This window comes from Balaenoptera musculus, chromosome 5, assembly GCF_009873245.2.
Source record: "Balaenoptera musculus isolate JJ_BM4_2016_0621 chromosome 5, mBalMus1.pri.v3, whole genome shotgun sequence".
NCBI lineage: Eukaryota > Metazoa > Chordata > Mammalia > Artiodactyla > Balaenopteridae > Balaenoptera > Balaenoptera musculus.
The window spans coordinates 34,205,076-34,224,228 of record NC_045789.1 but is presented as its reverse complement, the minus strand read 5'-3'; the positions used below and the strand labels follow the sequence as shown (position 1 = coordinate 34,224,228).

The 19,153-nt window shown below is 42.3% G+C and overlaps 1 protein-coding gene and 1 long non-coding RNA gene across 3 annotated transcripts in view; one reads left to right on the top strand and one right to left on the bottom strand.

Moving 5' to 3' along the window:
* Positions 1-3,923: 3,923 nt before the first annotated feature.
* On the bottom strand, positions 3,924-13,462 carry LOC118895426. The gene is made up of 4 exons (XR_005019946.1): positions 13,178-13,462; positions 10,998-11,078; positions 9,553-9,728; positions 3,924-6,528 (listed from the first exon to the last, which is right to left on the bottom strand). It is a non-coding gene; the product is annotated as an uncharacterized LOC118895426 (long non-coding RNA).
* Positions 13,463-13,609: 147 nt separating this feature from the next.
* FBXW7 (F-box and WD repeat domain containing 7) overlaps positions 13,610-19,153 on the top strand; it is a 204,435-nt gene continuing 198,891 nt past the window's right edge. For both annotated transcript variants that reach the window (XM_036852411.1, XM_036852410.1), the window contains exon 1: positions 13,610-14,728. The gene's annotated coding sequence lies outside the window, so the exon portion shown is untranslated. The remainder of the gene's footprint in view (positions 14,729-19,153) is intronic.

The window sequence follows — 19,153 nt, the reverse complement described above, 5'->3', positions numbered from 1 at the left end:
TATTCAATATTTTAAAAAAGATTTATTTATTATTTATTTATTTATTTATTTTTGGCTGCGTCAGGTCTTAGTTGCGGCATGTGGGATCTTTTCATTGTGGCGCGCGGGCTCTTTGTTGCAGCGCATGGGCTCTTTGGTTGTGGTGCGTGGGCTTCTCTCTAGTTGTTGCATGTGGGTTTTTCTCTTTTCTGGTTGTGGTGTGCAGGCTCCAGGGCACGTGGGCTCTCTAGTTGAGGTGCAGGAGCTCAGTAGTTGTGGCGCACGGGCTTAGCTGCCCCGCGGCATGTAGGATGTTAGTTCCCTGACCAGGGATCAAACCCACGTCCCCTGCTTTGGAAGGCGGATTCTTTACTACTGGACCACCAGGGAAGTCTTGAATGTATTCAATATTTAACAAAAATAATTTAAAGAAATAAAGCCTAACCACAGTTTCTGGCTGGTTGTGACACAGTAGAGAGTAGTGAAAGGAATGCAGGTATTGGGCTTTGGCATCAGATAGAGCCAAATTCAAGCCACTTACTGGCTGCACAACTTTAGAGAAGTTACTGAGTCTCTGGGCGATAGGTTTCTCATCAGCAAAATGATTTTGATAATAACTATCCAGCAGAGTAGTGGTAAGGATTAAACGAGATAATTCACATAAATCTTATAGTCAGCACCTGGCACATATCAGGTGCTTAAGACATAGCAGTTGCTATTCAAAAAGTTTGTCCATGCTTCCCATTTTTTTCCCTTTTAGGAATTTTCCATGTTCCTCACTTGAATTTGACTGCATTCACCTTAATTATTTCCTGAAAGCACAGCTTTATGTTGGGTGGGCTATTTCTTATTTAAAAAATTTTTTTTAAGTTAGTTTCAAAATACCATTATCTCATTTGACCCTCTTTTTTAATCCTCAGTGCCTAGCACAGGTTGGAACACGAAAGGAGCCCCAATAAATCTTAGCAAATGAATGAATGTAGCAGGTAGGTATAACGGGCTGAATTGTGTTCCCCCGCCCAGATTCATATATTGAAATCCCAATCTCCAGTACTTTCAGGATGTAACTGTATTTGGAGATAAGGTCTTTAAAGAGGTGATTAAGTTCAAAAGAGGCCATTAGGGTATGGCCCTAATCCAATATGACTATTGTCCTTATAAGAAGAGTAAGAGGGGACTTTCCTGGTGGCACAATGGTTAAGAATCCGCTTGCCAATGCAGGGGACACGGGTTCAATCCCTGGTCCAGGAAGATCCCACATGTCGCAGAGCAACAAAGCCTGTGCGCCACAACTACTGAGCCTGCGTTCTAGAGCCCATGAGCCACAACTACTGAGCCTGTGTGATGCAACTACTGAAGCCCGTGCACCCAGAGCCTGTGTCTGCAACAAGAGAAGCCACTGCAATGAGAAGCAGGCGCACCACAACAAAGAGTAGCCCCCACTTGCCACAACTAGAGAAAGCCCGCGCACAGCAACGAAGACCTAATGCAGCCCAATAAATAAATAAATAAATACATAAATCTTAAAAAAGAAGGGTAAGAGACCCTACAGATGCGCTCCCACAGGGGAAGGCCATGTGAGGAAACAGGGAGAAGGCCAAAGAGAGAGAGGCCCCAAGAGAAACCAACCCTGCCGACACCTTGATCTCGGACTTCCAGCCTCCAAAACTGTGAGGAATACATTTCTGTTGTTTAAGCCACTTGGTCTGTGATATTTTGTTATGGCAGCCCTAGCAAGTCAATAGAGTGGGGCAATATTACTATCCTCAAGTTATAAATGTATAAACTGAGTTTCAGGGGTTAAGACTTGTACAGACTTATGTAAGCAGTAAAAGGGTAGAATTGCTCATTGAATTGAATCTAGGTGTCAGATTCTGACATTAAAGATGCTTCAATCTATACAAACAATTTTTAAATCAAATTCTTATTTTTATCCAAGTTAATATATGGGTTTCTGAAAATAACAAGATTTACCTGCCTTTCCCTCATCTAACGTGGCTTCCTCAGAGGCAACCCCTTTGAGCACTTTAGGTGTTTGTACGTTTGGTATACGTGTCTAAATAACATGCTGATACAAAACATGTGATGATTTTTCAAACCAAGATATCAGCTATGAGCTCTGTTATTAAAGATGAGTCTTAATTATCTCCACACACACACAGAGACACACACATAATCACTATCCTTCGCCTTTCATCTCAAAGTTTTATCACGACCTTTAATAATTTTTCTTCTTCTGTATTGTCCTAGTTTTCTCCAGGTTAATTTTCTTTTTTGCTTTCATATTAGACTTTCCTCAAATGTCTGGTGATCCTTGGCTATCCATTCACATTTAAGAAAAAGCTTTTTTCCACTTTACCCTGCTCCCATCCTTCAAAGGTGACTAGTGACTTCCATTTTTGACATTTTCTAGGGTTTCACATCAGAGATTGGCTGGTTATTGCTGGACACTCTGCAGGAACTTAGGTTTTAACTTCATTTTCTCTAAGTTAGTTGTTCATTGTCTATCTTTCTATCTTCTAGAATTTCCTGACATCTCCTCTCTGCTGTCATTTCATCTCCTGTGCTCTTTGTACTTTTTATGCCTTTTTATTCCTTAACTGTTATTTTAGGGGTTTTTGAGAGTAGAGACAAACACAGGCTTTTAAACAGAAGCCTACATTTCTAATTTTGACTTCTCTTGGGTTTTTACTATTAGTCAATAAGTAATGGTTAGTATCAGCTCAATGCAAATGAATAAAAATATCCCTATTTTTTCAGTTGCCTTTGTCAAAGCCTCTTTTACTTTGAAAACCTTGTGTTATGAGTTATGAGTGTCACGAATAAGAAGAAGAATAAGAAATTTCTTACTTAAGTATCACTTATACCTGAAGACGTCTGTGCTCAGAGCAAGGTGAGGAGGGTGTACACACAGGACAAAGGGCTGGTGTGGAGTCCCACGGAGGCTGGCCCAGTGTGTGGTGACAAAGCCCGTGCAGGGAGAGAGGTGAGGATCCGTGCAGGGGCGGAGTCGGGGTGGGACAGGTCCCGGCCAAACAAAGAGGTCACCCACACTGTGGGGCGGCCTGTGGTGAGGTGGTGAGAGGGTGTCCACCTGCGGGGATGTCCCAGCATGGGATCTGAGCACATGCGGGGCATCCTCACAGGGGAGGGGGCAGGGACAGTGATGGGAGTTTGGTCATATATCAAGAGATTGATCAAATAAGTAAAAATACTAATGGTAATGAGGGCCAGGATTCTCGCCCTCAGAGAATGAAGTCATAAACACGGAAAGGGAGAAAACCAGAATACACCTTCAGAATTGGAATTAGAAGTTATCAGTGTGAAATCACGGACTGCAACGTATCTGTATCTTTATGGCATCCATGTTGATATATAAATATAGATGTAAATGTCTGCGTGTGTGTGTATACATGTTCCCTAGCTCTGACCATCAAGAGAGCCTAAAAGCTGCGAACTCAAATTGCAACAAGCAGCCCTATCCAGATTGTGGATTCTAAATACCATTTGCTACGTAAGGGAACCAGGGCTCCTTGGTAGGGTGCCAGATTTAGTATATAAAAATACAGCAAATATTTAGCAAACAAGAAATTATTGCACGGGACATACCTACACTAAATATTTATTCATTATTTATCTGACTTTCAAATTTAACTGATTAACCTCTATTTTATCTGGTAACCCTATTCCTTGGAGAAATGGCCACTTGCAATACTGGGGCAGGGAAAGGACAACATGAGCCAGGACCATTTTGTTGTGTCAGAAAAAAAAGAAAATACTCACAGAAGGATGGGGCAAAATGACAAAGAAGCCAATTTGAAGGGGTTCCCAAATATGGGACAATGTGAGCATCAAAATAAATAATAATAGTAACAAATTATAACCCAATGAACAAAATAGGAAACCAGGGGCTGATACTGATGTGAATAAAAGTAAAGGCGTGATAAGGAATAGGATATTTATTTAGATCTAAAGTATCTCTTTGCAAAATTAATACTTGATAATTCCAAATGGAAAAAATAGTAACTTCATTTTGGAGTTACCTCCTTGTGGAGAAGCCTGGTAGACACCATTTTAATCAAGCGATTAAAGTGAACATCACCAGTAATAGGACAAATCAAAACTGAGTGTCACCTGAACACAGCATCACTTTGGTGATATTCCTGCCAAACACAAACACACCCAAATTGAGGGATATTCCACAAAATAACTAACTGAGTCTTCAAAAGTATCAAGGTCATGAAAGTCAAACAAAGAGTGAGGAAACATTTTTAACTAAAGGACACTAAAGAGATGTGACAATTAAATGCAATACATATTCTGAAGTGTATCCTTTTTTTGCTATAAAAGATATTACTGGGATGATTGATGAAATTTAATGAAGGTCTTAGGATTGTTTAATATAAATGATCCATGTTTATTTTGATGGTTATATTGTGATTATGTGGGAGAATAACTGATTGCACTCCCTTAAGTATTTGGGGATGCTGGGGCATCAGGCTGGCAACTTGCTCCCAAATGGGAGTTCAAGATAAAAAAGTTCTTCCTACTGTACTTGTAATTTTTTGTAAGTTTCAGATTGTTTTAAACTAAATAAAAGTAATGCTTATGTTTGGTTTTAAAAGGGAAATGAATTTTTAATCATTCTTACACATGGGTCTAAAACAAGAGCTTAAAATGCCACTAATAAGCAGTGTTTTGCCATGATGATGTAAGAGATTAAAAACGAACCATATGGAAGTCACAAATTCATTTATTAAAAATGCTCCTGAAACTATATTGCTGGAATTTTTAAACTACAAGAAGCCAAAAAGAAAATGCTACGTATTACTGATGTTTGTATGCCAAGCATTGGGGAAATGGCCATTTAAAACAGAAACCATGGTAGCTGTTTCTGGGGTTTAGACCTTGGCATTTCATCTCTGGGGTAGATGGTCTTTTTACGAAAAACATCTTTAAGGGAGCTATGGACTGAATGTTCGTATGTTAAAATCTTATTCTGCCCTGCCACCCTCCTCTCCTTCCCCCCTTGTGATGGTACCAAGAGGTGAGGCCTTTGGGAGGTGATTGGCATTAGATGAGGTCATGAAGGAGGAGCCTCATGAATGGGATCAGTGCCCTTTTAAGAGTCAGGAGAGAGGTTGCTGTCCGCTGCTCTCCATCATGTGAGGATGCAAGAAGTCAGCAGTCTGCAACCTGGAAGAAGGCCCTCTCCCCACCATGCTGGCAGCCTCATCTCAGACTTAGAGCCTCCAGAACTGCGGGGAATAAATTTCTGTTACTCATAAGCCACCTAGTCTATGGTAATTTTTTATAGCAGTCAGAACAGACTAAGACAAAGTGTGTCAGACACTGCTAATTTCCTACTCCTTGTCTATTCTTCCCGCTTTCCTTAGTTATAGAAATCCAACCTCTTGTTGGGCAACAATGCCCAGCTAAAATACTACTCAGCCTTCTTTAGATCTAGGTGTGCCCCAAGGCACCACTCTTATCAATTAGACCTAAACGGAAGTGTGCTGGAGATGTTGGGAGAAGAATCGGCTTTCCCTCATACAGGCACCACCCGTTCTCCTTCCTTCCAGTCTGCAATTTGGATGTAGCTCCTGAGGAACAGCAGCCTATTTGTGACTCATTAAACAACAGTCTTGATGATAAAAGTCAACATGACATGGATGGCAATGAGGACGGCAAGGAAAGAAAAACAGCCTGGGTACTTGATGGCATTACTGAGCTGCTGCGCCAATCTTGAACTCCCTACCAGTGGATTTTTTATTAAGAGAAACAGCAAACTCTCTACATGTTTATGCCAGTTGGGTTTTCTGTTATTTGCATCTGCATAAATTATTAACGAGTTTGATGGGCTTTTTAAATCAAAGGTGGAGACCTAAGACAGTTGAATTGCTTGTAATAAAGTAAAAGGAATCTTGTATTTAAAGAGACTGTTCTGGAGAGATGTGAAGGGGATATGGGGTTAGAGTAGCAAATCCAGGGTGACTGGAAGAGACCTAAGGAAAGACATAATCAGTGAGAAATTCCCTAAGGTTGCAACTGACCAACAGTTTTAGGAAAAGTTATATCTGACATCAATTTTGAAATTGTTTCCTGTGTTGTAAGTTGGTTCTTATACTATAATAACCATTTGTTACCCCTCAACCTAAAAGTCTGCTACATAGAACAGTCTTATGCTGATGAAATGAAATACTCATGTCCAGTGAGGGGCAAGCCACTGAAATAATTTGAGGACACCAGCCACAGTGGAGAGAGCTGGCTCTGAACTTTTCATAACATATAAGATGGTAGGTCATAACATTTTGTTTGGTTATTGAAAGAAATGTCAATCCTGCAACGACAGGCTGGAGAACCTAAGGATATCTTCTCATCCTCGAAGTGGAAGCCTACTGGTTGACAAGGAAGCCTTCAACAAATATCTGGAGAGTGCTGATGTTATACCATGTGATTCTTTCACAGAAGAGTCAGTCCCTAGGATTGTTGTTTTCTTTTCCATAAATGTCCTTTAATAGCTTGAATTGGAACTCAGAACTCATATTTCTATAAAAATATAACAAAAGGGGGTTGCATTTTCTCATCAGGTCACAAAAGCTTACTTATATCACTTAACCTCACTAGAGTAGAATACTAACATTCTTTATGTTTTAAATGCAGACTTGTTATGAAACTCAGCAACTTAACATAACTTTATATGTTTTGCTCTGTTCACTGTTTGATTTAAGTCAGATAGCACTTCTCCAAGCAGCAACTAAGGAATCTGGACTCCTTCTAGCATGTGATCCAATATCTGCACATCCTTTGCTTCTAAGCCTGTAGACAGAGGAGCTGATTATCTCATGGGAAACTTTAGGGATCAAGCCTGGGCATGACACACATTACTCTTGCCCACATTCTGCTGGACAGACTAATCACTGGGCTCTAGCCTAACTGCAAGGGAGGCAGGGAAACACAGTCCTCCTTTGTGGCCAGGGAAGAGGAAAAAGGAACGTGGGCATCTTGCACCTACTTTGCAAGGTTTTGTGAAGATTAAATGAAATAACTGCACATTCTAGGTTCTTGTCAAGTATGTCTTTTCCTTTGTATGGAATCAGCTAAGTACATACTGTGGTGGCAGGCTGCAGTGGTGGTGGGTTCTGGTGCAAAGGACTCCTAGTGAAAGGGTTTTGGTAACGAAAATCAGATGCAGATTCTGGTCGAGTTAGTTAAGCAGAGGTTGTGGTAGCCTGAAAGACAGGTAGAGAATGAGAACATAGGAACTGTGAGGTAGATGCCCTTGAAAGGGCTCCTAGAAATTTAGGACAAATTCAAGGAGAGGAGAAAGAGGGAATAAGGGTTTTGGCTGGAAGATGAGAGCCTTCCAGGGAAGACATGGTGGGGCAAAGGCAGAAGGAAGCAGCGTGTGAGAAATGGACAGGTTGCTTTCGGAAAACAGAGGACTGCTCAGCACCTCCCCCAACCACTGAAGCTGCACGGAGTCAAAGGTGAGTGAAAAAGCCACTGAAGGAAAGGAGATCACCCTTTACTGAAAATATATAATGTTCTTAATAGACTTAAAAATATAACATTAAAAAAAGGAAATGATATAATGTAAAGCAATTACTTCCAAACAGTATTGGAGAGCCCAGTTTTTAGTTTCCCTAAAAATATTTACATTTAAATATGATTGAAGAATGCAATGTGTGAACCTTGATTGGATCAGGTTGGGGGGCAGGACACAAGCTATCAAAAATAATGTTGATATTTTATGCTTGAAATTTGCTAAGAGAGTAGATCTTAAATGTCCTCCACCCCCCACCCCCTAACAAACACACAAAGGTAACTATGTGAGGTAATGGATTTGTTAACTAACCTTATTGTGGTAATCCATTTCACAGTATGTGGGCATATCAAATCATCACGTTGTACACCTTAAACTTATACAATGTTATTGGTCAATTATATCCCATTAAAGCTGGAAAAAAATATTGTTGGGACAATCAGGAAAATTTAAATGTGAACTAAATTTAGATATAGATTTTTGTTCATTTTCTTAGATCTGACTAAAGGTTGGGGTTAGGTATATCCTTTTCCTTAAGTGATACCTGCTGAAGCATCACCTAAGAAAAAGGATGAAGCATCATGATGCCGGCAATTTAGTTTCAAGCGTTTCAGAAAACGTACATAAAGCAAATATAGCAAAATGTTAACAATGACTAAATCTAGGTGGAAGGTGTATGAACAGAAATTATACTGTTCTTTCAATGTTTCTGTATTTTTAAAAATTGTCAATGAAAATCTGAAAAATGACAATACGACTGAAGGTTTCTAGCCTGTGATCATTTATTTGCTTATCAAGAGAACAAAGCAGTCACCCAATTATTCATAAAATATATCATCAGATGATAATATAGCTCAAATAGTTTCAGATGGAACTGGCTGGGGTCAAGTATCAAGCCTGGGACATATTAGCACCAGACCGTGAACTCCATGAAGCCAGGACACCATTGTTTTCACTGTTAGACGTCCAGCACTTAGTCAAGTGCTAGGAAATAGTAGGTGATAAGTAAATTTCTGTTCATTGAATGGTGAAGTAAATGTGAAAGTTCTATGCTTAGGATAGATATTCCAACCCTTTTGTGTTTTCTACGTACCACTGCTTTTTGGAAGACAAAAATATACAAATAATATTTATGCATCTGGTACCTTTGGCAACTCCCTACCGTTAATTCAATAACTCAGTTTTGAATTTCAAGCCAAAACATTTAGAAACCTGTGCTTTTCAGAGCTAAGTTACGTGTAAGCCTACCTTAATATTTTTATGAAGTTATTTTCTTTAAGGCTGTTTTCACTCGATATTTTATTTTAAAAATAACAGCTAGATTTTACTGGATAAAAATAGTGACTATTAATGACAAAATCAAATGAAGGATTCTTCTGAAACTTTAAAGGTAAATTATCAAACATAAAATTATTTCAAAATTATTTTATTAATTTATTTTCCATTAAAACTAGTAGTCATCTATCATTCATTTTTAGAATCAATCTTTATGCAAACCTAGATGATGATAAAGGCCACACAGGGACAATCTTACCAAACAGTTGATAAGTTTTCTAGATTGATTTGTTCTTGTATTTAAAAATGTCTTTAAGTTCTGATATCTTTCAACATTTTTAACAGCATTATGATATATGATATTAGGGAGCTGATCACCAAATCCGAGGGTGTTTGCTGCATCATTTTGACACTACCAACCACTGCTTTCTTTCAGTTCTTTTTTCAGATGTTGAGGAAGTATGGTAATTCTCTGGAGAGGCGATGGGGCCTAGTGACAGACTGGCTATAAGGGATGAAGGCAAGAGTGGAGAAAACTTCTTTTTAAAAAGCAGGTTTCCATGTAACCCCTTTTTAGCACTATTATTTATATTAATCTCTAAAAATTTTATTCTTTTATTTTTATTTAGACCAATCTTAATCTGATCCTAAAGCTGTTAGGCTTAAAATAAAGTAACCTTATCCAACGGTAGAATAAGAGGTTTGCCATGTGGAAGTGAAAAATACTCTATAGACCAGGAGAATTAATTTACCTTACTGCTCCAGGAGCCTGAGGGCCAGTGTGATATAACAGCGAGCATACTCTATTTTGAAGACTTGGGGCCAAGTCCAGGCTTCCTTTTTACTTGCTCTTCTGACCCTGGGTAAGTCATTTAATTTCTCTGGGTCTTCTTCCAGTCTTATAATATCACTGACTCTAAACAAAGAACTGACAGAAAAGAAAATGATAAAACAGTCAAATAGAATATTCTGGGAAAATTTGCCAGGGAGTGACATGGATGGTATGTATTTGATATTAATGAGTAAAATGAAAAAACAAACAAAGTATGTATTTTAGCAGGAACTTTAGGAGGAAAGAAAAAGCCATTGTGACTTTTATAAAATGAATGAACATTGGAAATGAAAAAAAATTTGTGCTGGTGAAATGATTTGTTACACAGTTGCCTACAAAATACAAAGCAACAAAGAACAGAGCTTAGTTACATAGATTCAAGAGAATAAACATCTGGCTTTACATACTTGAGGGAAACTAAGTCACAACAAAACCGGAAACCACCATGATGGATTCCAGCAACAATTTAGTAGCTGAAAGCATGGCATTATTTTGGAATGTAAAAAATACAGCCTTATAGTCCTACTTTTAAGAAGTTTATCATCAAATTCATAAGAGATAATTAGGCAAACTATAATTATCCTTATTTTGGAAAAAACTTGTCCCAAATGTAACTCATTTGGTAGTATTACCTTACCTGAACTATATTATTCAAGAGTGGACTATAAAAGGATATTGGAAAATCGGGTATCTCAGTGATTAGGCATGAAAACGATAACACATTTCACAAAAGAAGAAATACAAATGGCTAGTTGATATATGAAAAGGTCCTCAACAGCATCAGCAATCAGGGAGATGCGAGTTAAAACCACAATGATAAGTATACACCCCCACCAAGCTGGCAAAGCTGAAAAGGACTGACTATACCGAATGTGGTTGAGGGTGTGGAGCCATGAGGCTCATACACAGTGGGCGTGAGTGTAACACTTTAGAAAACAGTGTGGCATGATTCGTTCAAATTTATAATACACATAACCCCTCCCAGGTATACACCATACAGAAACTCACATAGATGTGATGGAATACATACATGAGGAATATTTACAGCAGCATTTATAAGAGTTCCAAACTGGAAACAACCTAGATATCCATCAACAATAGAATGCCTAATAAATGACGGCATATTGCTACAATAGAACTCTGTAATATGCAACAATTAAAATGAACGAGTTACAGTTATAGAACAACATATGGATTAAAAACGATGTTGAGCGAAAAGCCGTAAGCACAACAGGTTACATATTATTTTGTTCCAAGAAAGGGCAAAACCAAACAATATATTGTTTAGGGATGCATGCATGCTTGTGATAAAACAATAGAGAAAAGCAAGGAAATGGTTATCACAAAAGTTAGAATAATGGTTACCTCTAAAAGGGAGGGAAAGAGTTGTGTTCAGGAAGGTCAGCGGGGGACTTCTGGGGTGCTGGCAGTGTTCCAGTTCTTGACCTGGTTGGTTACATGGAGGTTTCTTTTACAATTACTCACTACACTGAATAACTGATGTAAGCATTTTAATGCATATGTCACAATAAAACCGCTAAAAGTAACTGAATATTGTAGATGGAATTTCTAGAAAGAAATTTAGCTAGAAAATTTAGCTTATGAAATCTTTGACAGCAAGAGCTACCGATGTGGGATAATAAAACTGATAAAATAGTTTCTCAGACGAGCTCACTTTCAAGTGTAGCAGAAAAGAACCTTATACAAATATCCCATTGTTATATTTTAACATAGTATGCAGATCTTTATCATACAAACTGATGTACCAGGCAAAGAACGCTGTTACCTAAAACTTCGGATTTTTTTTGGAATTGCGAATGAACCAGCTGTTTTCTCCTCTGGATTAATAAGAAGTAAAAGAACTAAAGAGATGCAGACCAAGTTGGAAATGTATGAACTTCCTTCTCTGCCGTCACCACTTCCAGCTGTTTCCTCCAGTTATCATACTGGGTGAAGTGGGTGGATCTTGCCTAGTAAGCTAGTGCAGCTGTAACTTCATCAGTAGGTGGCTGAGTGCCATTCTGCCTCTCAGCACCAAAGTTCTCTGGTGGAGCCACTGACAAGGAAAACAGATCAGGCTGCTGAAAAGCTCCACGTGGTTACACACTTTTCTGGAGGCGTCCTCTGCTGGGTTGCAGAGCTCTGATGTTTGCATTCTTTTTATCCAAAGCTCTCAGAACCTAAAATCTGAGGTGCTTGGCTTTACAAAATCCCCTCAATCTGTGTATTTCACTCCTGCCATTTTCATCAAAAAATTAGGAAGAGGAGCAAAATCCAAAGAGATTTACTTTGTAGCCGTGTGAGGCCATCACTTTCTGGTTTGATTTCCTGTGAGTCTTATTTGGAAGGACCTGTTAAGGACTGGTCATGAGAAGAGAGTCGAATCCAGGGTAGCTGAAAAGTAGGAGAGTTAACCTGGCTCTTAGAACTTTGGATGAAGGGCAGCTGGGCAGACGCTACTTTGTGAGTCTCTTCTTGCTTTGGCAATATCCATCTCCCTCCTCCCATCACTTTTACTGCAGCATTTTAATAAAAATGAGCCCTTGGATTTTACCCAGTTACAAGTTTCCTTGGCCTATTTGCATATGGTGGTGGCAGTAGCGGCAGGAACTCTGAGCTCCCCAGATCTGCCTATAAACACTTGCTCCTCACCCCCTGAGGTGGAAAGACCTGTAACAGCCACTACTGCTGCTTCCAGACGAGGTAAGGAACGCCAGAGTCCGGAGACCCAACTGTGGAATCTGCTTCCTTTCATCACTGCTGCTTTTATCTCGTTCTCACACTATTCACCAGGACAGGTTCAAGACAGATTTCTGAGGATTCTGAAATCCTTTTATCTTAAAATTTCTTGTCCTAGAGAACTACCCTTTCAACCTCATGAGTTTTTTACTTTGATTTACTTTCCAGGATAACACCCGTAGGAAGACCTGCCTAAATGGTAATGATATTTATTTTAGAAAGGAAATAGCCTTTGAGTCAGACCTGAAACACAGGCCAAAATTTCTTGATGACGGTAATGGACACTGATTAACAACCAATACCAGCTCTCCAAAGCTCCAAACCACAAGCAAGAATGATTCCTGAAAGAGAGGCACTGCTAAATTCTCCTCCTTAAAGAGTCAAAAATCCTTCCACAATCTCCGGGAGGATGGCTCCCTTCCCTCGTCCCAGCAATTCGCCTCTTTTTTCACTAAATACTCAGGTTGTGACTCCTCACTCAAGCCGCACCCCTATTTCCTTGCGGGGAGGGGGACAGGGGGGAGAGGGATGTGTTACAACTCTCATCTTTACAGTGCTACGCAGCTTACAAAGCGCTTGCACTTCCGTAAAACTCCTCTGAGCTCCGCGAGGGAGGGAGGCATTCATTCATTCATTCATCAAACATTTGCTCGGCCCGACCACGCGTTACCGGGCGCTGGGTCTCGCCCCACACGGCGGCAAGGGTGGGGCGCTCGCTCCCTCGAGCAGGTGCAGCGGATCAGGCTGTAAGATAACTTCTCGCTCAGCCGGGCTTTTCGAAGGCCCGTTGGGGCCAAATGCCTCACCTTCGGGTGATGCGCGCCCGACCATGGCCGCGCGGCCTGGGCCTCCTCCTTGCTCCCCAAGGAGCAGTCACCACCTGCTCTGAGGGAAACCGCTACGGAGCAGGCTCTCTCCACTGCCCTCGGGTCAGGGGTAAGCTTAGGCGGCAGCTTAGGCTCCACGCGGCTCCTCCCCTTCCTCTCCTCAGTTCTGACGCGGCCGTAGAGGCGGCGGCAGCGGCGGCGAGTCCCGCGGCCCGAGGCGCACCCACCCGCTCGCCGAGCCCGACTTCCTCTTCCCTTGGAGCGTCATCGCGCGCGCCAGAGGAGCCCAGGGCGGGGTGGTTGGAAAGGGGAAAAAAGGCCCGCGGAGGAAGCCTCCGAGCGGAGAGAAAAGGGAGGGGGGAAGAGAGCGGTTGCTAGGTGACTTGCGTCATCGGTCCGCGCCGTTTTCCTCCCGCCCCTCTCTCTGGAGTGAGGCGAGAGCCCCGCACTGAGCGAGGGAGACAGCGAGCTGAGCTCGGGGCGCTACCGCCGCCGCCGCGGAGAGCGTGAGAGCGAGGGAGCATCCGAGAGACCCAGCGCCCGTGCACTGGCCGCCGCCGAGACCTCCGCCCTAACCTGGGCCAGCGGGAGCCGCGGCCACCCCTCTTCTCCCCCCCTCGCCTTCCCGGCCGGCAGCGGCGGCTGCACACGCCGGAGCCCGAGCCCGAGCCGGAGCCGGCGGCTGGGGGGCAGGGAGGCGGCTACCTCGGGTCGGGACTAGTCGGCTGCTCCGCGGTGAGAGGACGCTGAGGAGGGGCCGGAGCTTCTGTCCGTTCCGGGGCGCGGGGCGAGGGACCCCCAAGGTGGAGGGAGGGGGTCCCAGCCGCAGCGACACATGCTGGAGCCGGGAGCGGGGGCGGCGCCGAGCGGAGCCGGCCGGGTCCCCCACCTCGCCGCCGCCTCGACCACCCGCCCGGGGCCGTAGCATCTTGCCCCGGAGTGTATGAGCCGGGACCCCAAGCCCGGCAACCACCCCCCGACCGGGGGGGCGGGGACCCCGATGTGAAGCGGAGGCCGGGGCGGCGGGGACAGCAGGACCGGCGCCGCCGTCCTTTCCTTCCCTGCCCCCTCCCCTCCGCCCCCTCGGGGGTCTTCTTTCTCGGCCAGTCGCCGGCCCCCCGGCTCCTCGGCAGGACTCCGGGAGGAGTTCTTAGAGCCCCCTCCCCCGCCCCAGCCCCGAGGGCGGCGGGGCCGGGGGGGACCCGGGGGGCCGGCCGCAGCCTCCGCCCAGAAGAAACTTTTCAAAAACAAAATCCGGAGCCTCCCAAACGTGACTGTCTGGGGAGAAGTGGCCCGGGACGGGCAGAAGACCCAGCCTGAAGAGACCCAGGAAGAGGAAAAGAGGAGGTAAGCGGGGCCGCCGCCTCGTCTGCTCCGGCGGCGCGGAAGAGACCCGGGTGGCCGCCGGCTTAGCGATCCCAGCCCCGCTTCTTCCTCAGTAACGCGCCGGAGCCTGCCGCAGCTGCCGCCTGAGTCCCGAGGAGGAAGGGAAGCACCCCACTTTCTCAGCGCCCGGCTCTTCTCTAAAGTGTGAGTGGCCCCGGGAAAGGGAATGGAGGGATAGAAAGGGGGAGGATGCTGGGGCGTCCTCCGGAGTTTTGCCGGTGTTTTCCAGGAGTGTTGGGACTGTATAGACGAGAGGGGTACCTTAGTCCTCACTGCGGGGAGAGGCATCCGGGCTGGTCCTGTGTTTTGTACCCTTTTAGCGCTCGGTACGTGTGATACGCAAGCCCACAGGTTTCTTCGAGGAGTTCTGTCTTTCTCCAGGGTGGATACTTGGTATCTTTCTGGCCAGTAATTGGCAAAAGGAAATTGAGGAAGCCAGAGCCTATGTGCGCACAAGGGACATCTCTGTAATACACCTTTTCCTGGTACACCCGGTGGGAAACAGCGCAGTAGTTTTTGTCTCTGGGCAACTCTTATTTGGTTCCCAAGTGGGGACCCCTGACTCTTTGAATCCCTGAAAGTAAAAGTGCTTTCTTTTTTGCCAGTCTTCCTTGAGAGATTTCATTTCAGTACCTAGTGGTACAGGAATTTTTTTTACCTTCTCATTTCCTGGGTGCAGTTCCTGCGTATCAGGAAGACACTGCAACAGATTTCAGTTACTCAGGAAATTCTGAGTTCTTATGATCACAACTGATTTGGGGGAGAGCATTTAGTACTTTAACCAGTTTATAAAAGGTATTAAATTTTTTCCTTACGCAAATGCTTTTTTTTCTTGAGTAGCGTATGTCCTAATTGCTAGCAGTTTTTTATTTGTTGGAATGACTTGAAGCTTTGCTTATTTGAGTTATCTCATGCTTCTCTATCAAATGAGGAGAAACTTCTGATGTTTAATTCTTTGAAGAATGATGTTTTTCCTCTTCCTTTATTTTAAAGGTGAAGTCTATAAAATCTTTGATTTGTAATTTAGGTATCCCCTCAGAGTGCCAAATTAAGATGCAGGAAAGTAATTGACATTTCATATGTTTATACAGACCTTAGGGTTAAGCATAGGGTGGAATTTTATATAACAGAACATAGGCAGTACTAAGAATTATGGCCCCTCCAGACAACTGTGTGAGCTCACACTCTCTGAAGCCACTGCTGAGAGGAACTTTGTGGGAATGAATGTAAGCCTGGGATTATCCATGCTAACTTTTCCATTCAGGATCTTGATTAAACTTCTTTAAAACTTTCTCAAACTTTTCATCCTGTACTTTTTCTCTTTTGAAGAGATGAATTCTACAGATTTATTAGCCCCTGAATTATGTAACAGTTCATTTATTTATCCCAAACCTGTCTCTTTATAAAGTTTCAAGACACATCCCAAGTTCGTGTTTTGAGAATTGCTAGAACAAGCTGGAGTTCATCTTTTCCTGGTTTGTAGATTTTGATTGCCCCTCTTTACTATCATCTTTCCTGACTTTTTGTCTGTCTTAGAATAATTTCTTCCATCCTTTTGATCACTTTGCACTCCTCTGGAACTTCACCAGCTGTTTTGTTTTTCTTTATATGCCTTTTCCTTGTTATGCTTTTGTTAGGAACCTTAAATTCTACTTTAAATAAGTACTGGCATCAAAATATTGAGTAGTGGATGTAATGTTAGACATGGAATCAAAAACAAATGTCTCTAAATCTGTTATTTTGTGACCTTGAGGAAGTCATGTATCCCATACTTCACAAAGATAGGAAGAAAAATCTAGTCTTGCATAGGCTGTTTTTTGGGGGAGCAAAGGAGGACAGACCAACAAACTAGTTTGAGCGTAGATTATACTCCATCAAAGTTGCTTACAACTTTGACTTGTATTGTTTTGACTATAGATTGGTTAAAAATCATGGTAATGTTTTATCGTATATTTGGGTAGCAAAGAAACAACAGAGCATTTGTGGGTCCCTGCCTTTGAGATGCTTTTGCTTATGGGTGGCAGAGGCAGTGAAACACAGATTGCACAAAATTATAGAAAAGGGAATGGACCAGTTTTTATCTGCGACCACTGTACGTCAGCTACTGTTTGGTACCTTATAGATGTAAATGTATTCGTACATTTTTCACTAGGGAAATGTTGATGTTGGACTATACAGAACTTATTGGAGTGTCTGAGCCAGGAGAAAGTTTTTTAGGAAAAAAAGAACAGGTGGAGATAAAGTGTTTAAGACTTTTGGAATTGGAGGGGGTGAGGGACAAATGTAATTAGGAAGTTAGCTTATGGGAATACAGAGGGAGATTGTTGAGTAGGCTTAGGGCCAATTTGTGTTTGTGTGGATACATGTTTGCAGCCCAAAGAATGAATTGAGGACAATGTTTCTGAGAGGGTAGTTTTAGACCATTGAGAAGAAATCGTATTTTAAGCCAAGAAGCATTATACTTGGATTAGGATTTTGTTTTTCTAGAGAACTAACATTTTTACACCACAGTCATTGAAGAGCTGTACAGATGGAGGGGTGAAAAAGAAGGTGCTTCCAGTATGTTAGTATGGTGCTAGTGGTTTCTTATAAAAAGTAATTCGGAAATGAGGCAGTGGACTTTGGACATTAAATTTTAGGGTTAAAGTTGGATACCAATGCAATCCTAAGACAGTAAAATAATGAGTGATATGCTGAAAATGTAGAATTGGGAGTCATTATCAAAGTACTAAGGTTTCTCTATAGCGCTGATGGACAGTAGAGAGCTGAAAAATGGGTATTTGGGGGGAGGGGAATGTGTTAAAGTTAGCAAAGATACAGGAAGAGGAGAATGGATGAGACTCTCCTGTTTTAAAAGTGAATAAGGGTTGAAATTGAAAAAGGAGGAACAACCTTTAAACATGGCCACCAGTTCAGTCTTAGGGCAGATGATTATTTTTGAAACACTAACAAGGTTTTTGTAAGGTATATAGGTCCCTTGAGATTAAGTTCAGAAGAATATATAAGATTTCAGTGTTAAGGAACTTATACATAAAAGGACAGATCTATTTCATCAAATTCATGTTTTTAAAGTTTGCCTTTCATTATTATCCTAAGTTTGGTCTCTAACATGACGAAGTGGGGCTAAAAATAGCTGGCAAAGAACGCTGCTTCCCCTGCTCGCAGTTGGTGTGTGTCTTTGTGTCCCATACAATGGAGGGGATATCCCTGTGTTGGCACTGCAGTGCTGAAAATGCCTTAAAAAAATCTTTTTATTAAAAAACAAACAAACAAAAACCAACTTGGCACTTAAAAAAATTCAGACATCTTCGAAGCATTTATGGACACTGGAAGACTGATTTTTTTAAAAATTAAAATTTAAAATTTTTGTGGTGAAACTTGCATTTAGTGTTGACACTAACAAGGATTAAGGATTGTGAGGTAGGGAGTATGTATATCCACACTTTTTTGTGTTCCTTAGTTCGAATTCACCTTCTTAGTAGCCTCTTTGGCCTCTTCTTAAGAGTGATAATTCAAATGGCAGGACCTTCCGGGCCACAGCTATTTAGACAGGGAGCTAGATCTATGGTGGTTCTAGGATCTGGAATATATGCCATATGAGTGCCTTCTCTCCTCACCCTCTATTTTCCCCAACAGTTTTTATGCAGGCGAAATCACGTTTCGATGAACTTTAAAGGGCAGCCTCTTTGGGTTAACTTGATTTACTAGTAAAGACAGTGGGGAAGGTGGGACCCTGGTGGTAGGGAGTGATCACCTCGTGTGCTCTGCCTTGGCAACTTTGGGACTGATATGGGATGATTAAAGAGCCTTGAGGGTGTGTGTTTGTGTTTGTGTGTTGTATCACCGGATGATCCGAAAGCCCACACCTAGGCTAGCAGCAGCCCAATTCATGTACTTGGAGATGGTTTTTGGAGAAGTCTTGTGTTGCCTCCGGCATCTCATTGTGTAGAGGAGGGGTTGGCAAACTTTTTTCTGGTGAAGGGCCAGTTATTGAATAGTAAATAGTTTAGATTTTGTGGACCATATGGTCTCTGTTGCAACAATGCAGTTCTGCTCCTGAAGTGCTCTTGAACGCAGCCACAGACAATATGTAAGTGAATGAATGCGAATGTGTTCTAATAAAACCTTATACATAAAAACAGGAGGTAGGTTGGGTTTGGCTCGTTGTTTATGGACCCCTGGTATAGAACACTGACTGCCAAGTCCACCAACATGCAGTATGAGCTTCATTCCACTACAAAGCTGGGACTGGCTCTTTTAGCTGGTCTCTGTTTTCTAAATGAGATGTGTTCCTTGGAGGCAGTCTTAAAATAATTCTGCATAACGCACAGAGTCTGCTATTCAAGGTACTTTTGCCTCCACAGTGATGAAAACTATGGACTGAGGAGCAAGGGCAATGCCATCTATAAAGTGATGAAGCTAAAAAGTAGGACTACTTGTATTTCTTATTCAAAGATACCATACCATATAAGATACCACATAGTGATACACTGGCTGTGTATCATGGCCAGAAGTATCTTTGAAGAAACTTGTGAGTATAATTTTGAAAGGTTCTGAAAATAAGTTGTA